Source organism: Lynx rufus, unplaced genomic scaffold, assembly GCF_022079265.1.
Source record: "Lynx rufus isolate CCGP_SWC_20201006 ecotype Redwood Valley unplaced genomic scaffold, mLynRuf1.p SCAF_1, whole genome shotgun sequence".
Classification (NCBI taxonomy): Eukaryota; Metazoa; Chordata; class Mammalia; order Carnivora; family Felidae; genus Lynx; species Lynx rufus.
In genome coordinates, this window is record NW_025814823.1 from 131,926,696 (window position 1) to 131,934,119 (window position 7,424).

Here is a 7,424-nt window from a genome sequence, read left to right on the forward strand (position 1 = left end):
TCTTTCTCTGACTGACTTATTTCACTTAGCATAATACCCTCCAGTTCCATCCACATTGTTGCAAATGGCAAGACTGCATTCTTTCTCATTGCCAACTAGCATTCCATTTTATATATAAACCACATAATCTTTATCCATTCATCAGTCGATGGACATTTGGGCTCTTTCCATAATTTGGCTAGTATACGCCAATAAATTCTAAAAGATATTCCAGCTCTATCAAACAAACATAGAATATTTGGAAAAAGGAACAATGACAAAAGAGCTAATAATCCCAATCAACTGCTGAAATAAAAATTCAAAAATGTTATTGAACACAACACTAGCAAATCAAATACAATCTATAAAAGAGATAATACAGCTAGACCAAGTGGAGATTGTCCTAGGAATATATGACTGGTTCAGTCAATCAATGTTATTTCCCATATCAAGAAACCAAAGAAGAAAAACCATGTGAAGATCTCAATAATTGAAGGGCAGGGGGCAGAAGCATGTGGTAAAATTCAACATTTACTCATGATATTTTTTAACTCTCAGCAAACTGGGAATTAAACAAGACTTCCACAGAAGGGACATCTACAAAAACCCACAGCTAACATTATACTAAGTGGTGAAAGACTACATGCTCTCCTCCTAAGAAGAGAAACAGGTAAGGACGTATACTCTCACCATTCCTATTCAAAGTATACTGAAGTAACAATGCAAAACAGAAAATAACAAATGTCAGCTAGAATGTGACGAAACTGGAACCCTAATACATGGTGGGAATGTAAAATGGTGCAAGCTGCTTTAGAAAATAGTATGGCAGTTGTTTGAAAGGTTAAACATAGAGTTATCATATGACCCAACAATTTCACTCCCAGTTATATGCCCAAAAGAAATGAAAACACGCCCCCCCACATACAAAAATCTGTATATAAACATTCATTGCAGCATTATTCCTAATAGCCAAAAAGTAGGACAAAACAGTGTCAATCATCTGCTCAAGGGATAAATACAATTTAGCATATCCACAATGAAATACTATGTGGCAATCAGAAGGAATGAAGTACTGACACATGTTACAACATAGATAAACCTTGAAAACATGCTAAGTGAAAGAACCCAGTCACAACAGACTATATACTGTATGGCTCCATTTATGTGAAAAGTCCCGAACAGGCTAATCTAGAGAGACAAAGAATAGCTTTCTGGTTGCCTCGGGTGAGGGGGTTGGAAGGGAAATGGGGAGTGACTGCTAATGGGTATGAGGTTTCTTTTGAGAGGTGTAGACATCTTTTCCCCAAGACAGGCATGGCTGGGCTCTGCTGACACATGACTTCTATGACTCTTGTTTTCCTAAGCATGAAAGGATGATTAACCTCACTTGTGACTGATGCCTCCTCCCTCATAAATGGTAATACCTTCAATTGAGTCATAATTGAATTTGGCAGACCTGGGAACAATTTTGCCTCTTTAAGGTGACAATGGATGTCTGTGCTATAATTTATTGATGAGCTAATACCATAGTTTAATTCTCAGGGGGCAATTTTACTTCTAAGTCCTTAAGAGACTTTTCCTTTTCACTTCCTTGTATCACTGACAAAGTGGCAATAGGCTAACATGCAGTCATTCACTAAATTCATTTTTAAAATAGAATATTGAAAATAAATTGTTGTAAGCCACCAAAATGACCCCTAATGGAGGCAGCATGTGATAGCAGAGAGCATGGGACTGTAAGTCAAAAGTTCTGGGTTTCAGGGGCACCTGGGCGGCTCAGTTGGTTAAGCGTCCAACTTCGGCTCAGGTCATGATCTCACAGTTCATGGGTTCAAGCCCCGAGACGGGCTCTGTGCTGACAGCTCAGAGCCTGGAGCCTGCTTCTGATTCTGTCTCCCTCTCTCTCTGCCCTTTCTCTCTCTCTCTCTCTCTCTCTCTCTATATATATATATATATATATATAGTAAATAAACCTTAAAAAGAATAAAAAAAAGAGTTGGGGGTTTCAAGTTTCAAGCTCAGTTCCACCTGCCGCACAGCTCTGACAAGTCACTGACCTCTGTCCATCACCCATCAGCCCTGTAGAGACAATAATATCTGTCCTGCTGATCTCCAGTACTATTATAAAACATCTGTAACTTGTAAATTTCTATGCAACTTTAGCAGACCACTTATAGGAGCACTTGATCAAGCAGCTTGGGAAAGTGCTACCATTCTACAGGACATTTTGATAACTTCACCGCATACTCTGTCCACAGCTTCCCTAACTGAGCACTGCCTGCTTCCACCATGCAAGAGGCAGACAAGCCCTGAGAAGAATAATGCGCTGTCAACCATAAGCAAGCATTTAAATAGTTGGATGCAACCTGCCTACTGGAGTGGGGGGGAGCTATTTTGTAACTCGAAGCATGAGTGTTGGATATTCTCTTTTTATCCCTCCAAATCTATCTCCATTTTTCACTCCCCACTCTGTGCCCCAGGAGGATGACCCATGGAATTCCATCAATGGGCTCCCTTGGCCTTTGGCTTCCAAATGTGTGTTGTCAAAGGGGAGCCCTGGCAGGAGTGGGGGAAGGGAAAAAGAATAAAATCAGAATATGGATCACCCTGACTCTGTCCCTTCATAATCCCAATGGCCTGGCTGAGTGCCTTGACTGAATGTCTCAACTCCTGACAGAGGACCTTTCCCATACAGCTCTCTCTCCAGGTTCTGCTCCACGGGGGTTGTAATAGTATCCCAACTGTTACTAGCCCTGGGGTCCCACACTATCTCTTGTGGTTTTCCTATACCCTGTTCACACTTGACAAATCCTTTTATTAAACTCTCCTCCAACCAGCCATCTGTTTCCCACAACTATACAGTCTCCTTGTGCCTTATATCCTACAGTTGATACAGGCACACTGAGCCTCTCATACTAAAGGCAGCATAAAACATTCACTCCTCCCAACAAATATTCACTGAGAGACAACTTTGCCAGGCTTAGGGTGAACAACATGAATCAATCCTCTCCCTTTATCCTCAGATGGTTGATTAGGGAAGGCTTCCTTGAAGAGATGACACTGAGGCAGGACAACATAAAAAAACAGATGTGCAAAGAGTCTTTAGGAAGAAATTTCCAGGCAGAGAGACAAATAGGAGAAATGATTCTCAGGCAGAAACAAGAATGACCTTTTGAGGGATAGATACAAATCCATGTGGAGATAAGCCCGTGGATATAAATCCATAAAGACTCTTTCTTTGGCTGCTGTGCAAGAGCAGACTGTACATACAGCAAGACTGGCAGAGACACAAGTTACAAGAGTATTAAAATCGCTGAGCTAAGGGATAGTGGTGGCATGCATCAGGTTGGTGACACTGAGAGCTGGGGAGAAGGGGTACTACTCAGAAAACATCTAAATTCGCTTATGAATTGGATATGGAGTATGGGAAAAAGGAATAGAGGATGCTGTGGAAAATGTTCTTGGTAACTCAGTTGTCATTTACTGAGGTGTAGAAGATGGGCTTTTTGTACATTTTTGCAGGTGGGAATGGCTGTGGAGAAATAAGAATCTGTGAGTCTACTCGATGTCCAAATTGAAACGTTGAGGAAGCAATTGAGTATGAACCTGGCTGTTAGGAAAGTCATGAGAGTTCAAGAGCCATATGTGTGAGCCACCCTCTCATTGACTGGATAAGATTACCCTGAAGAACAGTGTGGCTGGAGAAGGTTAGGGACAGAGCCAAGAGCATTGGCTGAGGTTTAAGTCTTGGGAAAATGAGGCAGAGCTAGCAAAGAAGAAAAGCCACCAGTAAAAAAAAAAAAAAAAAAAAAAGAAGAAGAAGACTACAGTGATGGGTATTCAAGGACTCATGTAAGACTGAGAGCTAAATCACCTAGGAAAAAGGGTGTTCAGGAAAAATCAACTGAGGGAGCACCCGAGTGGCTCAGTCAGTTAGGCATCCAACTCTTGATTTTGGCTCAGGTCATGATCTCGTAGTGGAGTCAGGCTCTGCGAGCTTGGGATTCTCTCCCTCTCTCTCTCTCTCTCTCTCTGACCTTCCCCCACTCATATTTGCTAAATAAATAAGCTTTAAAAAGAAAAAGAAAAATCAGTTATGCTAAATGTTGCTGAAAAGTGGAATAAGACAAACCTGAAGAGTAAATCATTGAGCTTGCTGACATGGAAGATGTTGACTTCAACCGTAAGTTATAGAAACAAAAGTATGTTAATGAGAAAATTGAAGGTTATAGAATGGAGACAGCCAGTGTCAACAAACTATTTGAAGGAATTTTGCTGAAGGGCAGAAGCCAGAGGAAAAGGTGGAGTCAAAGAGGGGCTGTTAATAAGACAGAAGATAATAGAGCATGTTTGTATGCTGATGGGACTCATCTAACACAGAAAGAAAAATTGATCATGTAGGAAAGAGGGGAGATGGAGGAAGGAAAAAGGCCTTTAGGAGATGAAAGATCCACTCTGTAAGCACAGGACCACTCACAGGACCTCAGACATTCTAAATTCTTGGTTCTAAATTCCAGTGCATGTTAGAATCCCTCGAGAATTAAGGAAAAAAAGATGTCCCACAGCAGATCAAATAATCCAGAATCTCGGCATTGGGGTTTAAAAATTCTACATATAAGCCCTGTTGGTAACCACTGAAGCACCGAAACAGCAAAGACAGATTGAGTACAAACGCAGCTAATTTAATCAACCTTGGTGGTTGAAAGATGAGGCAATTCTTTGATTGCTTCTATTTTCTTAATGATATATACAACAAAGTCTGAGCTGAGAGAGTGTCGTTGGATTGGAGAGAGGGTTAAGATGTGAAATAATTTTAGGAACTAGGAAAGCAAATCTACTCAAAAAAATATAATAGGATTGCAAGGATTTGCAGAGAGTCCACTTGAGATTTGTGGTGATAAATATAATGTGACACTAAGTTAGCACAGCTGTATTTCTCCTCTAGCAACATCCATCTGGGTACAGGCAGGGAGTAGGTGGAGATATTCTTTTGTGACATCAGAAGCAGTTGGCTGCCATCACTTGACTCCTGATTCAAGTTACAAAGTGGAAGCAAGTTGTCTTTGGAAATTTGCTATCTCCATCCTGCTTCCTAAAATTAATACACGCCAGGCTGACCTAACCCCTACCATCAGCCCACTGGAACATTATAAAAGAAGAGCTAGTAAAACCAAATGGAATTCTGATTGGTGGAAAGTTAAGGGTGAGGAAAGGAGATTTGAACAGTACCTTATTGAGGCACAATTTACATGAAGTAAAAATGTATAAGCCTTATGTATACCGCCTGATAATTTTGCATATTTTATATACCCATATGTGATCACTACTAGATCAAGACATAATAATATTCCCATCACCCCACGAAATTCCCCTCTTGCCAACACTCATATTCCCAGGATGAGAGGCTCCAAGGCTAACTCTCTGATTTCCACCCTCAACCCAGAGAAGCCAAGGTTAGAAAGGGATAGGGCCTGACACAAGAATTTCATTCATTCATTCATTCATTTGTCCATTCCTTCTTTTGTTCACATACAGATAAACAGATGATACATACACATGTAGCACCCGGACGTCTGTTGTCACTCCTTTATGCCAGAGATTGCCTATCTCCTCTTCCTGGGCACCGTCCAGAGCTGATATCTACTACTCTTCCTGTTGCTGAATCCCAAATTAATCTCGGGGCAGCAGACAGGAAACCATCTGCAAGGACTGACTTCTAATGTCCCTTTCAGCTTGAACAGCTGATCATTCCAGAGCACCAGCCTCGTCCATAGTCAGAGCTGTGTGACAGGTGTTCATCATTGTGGACTCAATTCCTTATGATTGATCTAAAAAGCCTTCAAGCTCTACACCGGTGACAATACTCCCTGTTGCTCATACATTTAAAACACAAGTATATGTTTTTGTAAAACAGTTTACATCAACTACACAAATGTAGTTCAAAATATGTCCCAAAGATGGCAGTACAATTATACTTTGTGTTCCGCTGTGCCTTCAACTATTTTTAATTCTGCTAAATTATAAAACATGTTGAGGGGAAAACATCATGAGAGACTGGAAAAACATGAAATTTTTGTTTTCTGTTATTCCATTACTGCTACGGGAACATGTGTGAAAATAAATAACATCACACTCTGCAAAGTACTTTGAAATACGCAAAGCACAATCACATACATGATTTCACTTAACCCTCACAACAAACCTGTATGATTATTATTTTAATTTCACATCATGAGGTTCAAAGATTAATTATGCCTAATTCAAGGTCACTCAGCTACCAGAGCAGCAGAACCAGTTTTCTAAAGACCAGGACTCTTACCTGCACACCCCTGCTTAGCAAAAAGCAAATATTTTGTACAATATACAAACCTGTATATTTGACCAGTCCATAATTTATTTTTTAATGTTTACTTATTTATTTATTTTGAGAGAGAGAGGCAGAGAGGGAGGGAGAGAAAGAATCCCAAGCAGGTTTCACGCTCAGCACATGAGCCCAACACAGGGCTCCAGCTCATGACCAAGATCATAACCCAAGCCGAAATCAAGTCAGTTGCATAACCGATTGAGCCACCCAAGTGTTCCCATAATTTACTTTAAATAGCAGGGGTTATTATGATCCAGCAGAAACTTGGGGTTAAAGCTATAGAATTTGGAGATGAGGTCGTTTGATAAGGAGGGTGACCAGCTCCTCCTGATTTGCCTGGGACTTCACCAGTGTAAGCACTAAGTCTCACCTCTTGGGAGTGCCCTCACTCCCAAGCAAACCAGGACAGTTGGCGATGAGCACCCTGAATCATCCTGTGTGCCCGTTAACTGATGCATGTCCAACAGTTCTCTGAAAGCTCTGCCAAGTGGTGCCCAGTACACTGCCTTGTACTTAAAAGTGGTCAATGAATCTTTAGGATGGTTTAATTCAGCATTGTGTTTGGTTGGAGGGAGAAATATTTTCTGCTGTTTCCTAGGTAGGACATGATCGTTGGAGTTACTCTTGTTGGCTCCAGTTCATCAGCTCAGCCCTTTTGGCATCATTTCCAACTCTGGTCCCATCTAATCTCAGCTTAGTCCAAATATTCTGTACTGAGGCAGCTTCTTGAGGGTGCAGCCAAGTAGAGGACCGGAAAGATATCGTGAGTGGGAGAGACTTTCCTCCACTAGACTCTCTACTTAGACAACATAAAGCAAAACCAGATACTAAAGCACTTCCTCAGTGTTGAGTGAGTGATACCCAAATGGCTAGTCTTTCCACACCCTTGAAACTACAGATATGTGAAGATTAACATGTCACTGAGAACAGAAAAACAAAGTCAGTCTCTCAGGACTGGAAGTTTTCTTTCTTCTCCCTAGTAAATGAAGTTATCAGGCAGGAAGCCATTCTGTCACTATAACCCCAAAGAAAGGAGGAAGAGAGTGAGAGAGCTCCCTAAGGAAGAAGGATGTGATGGCAA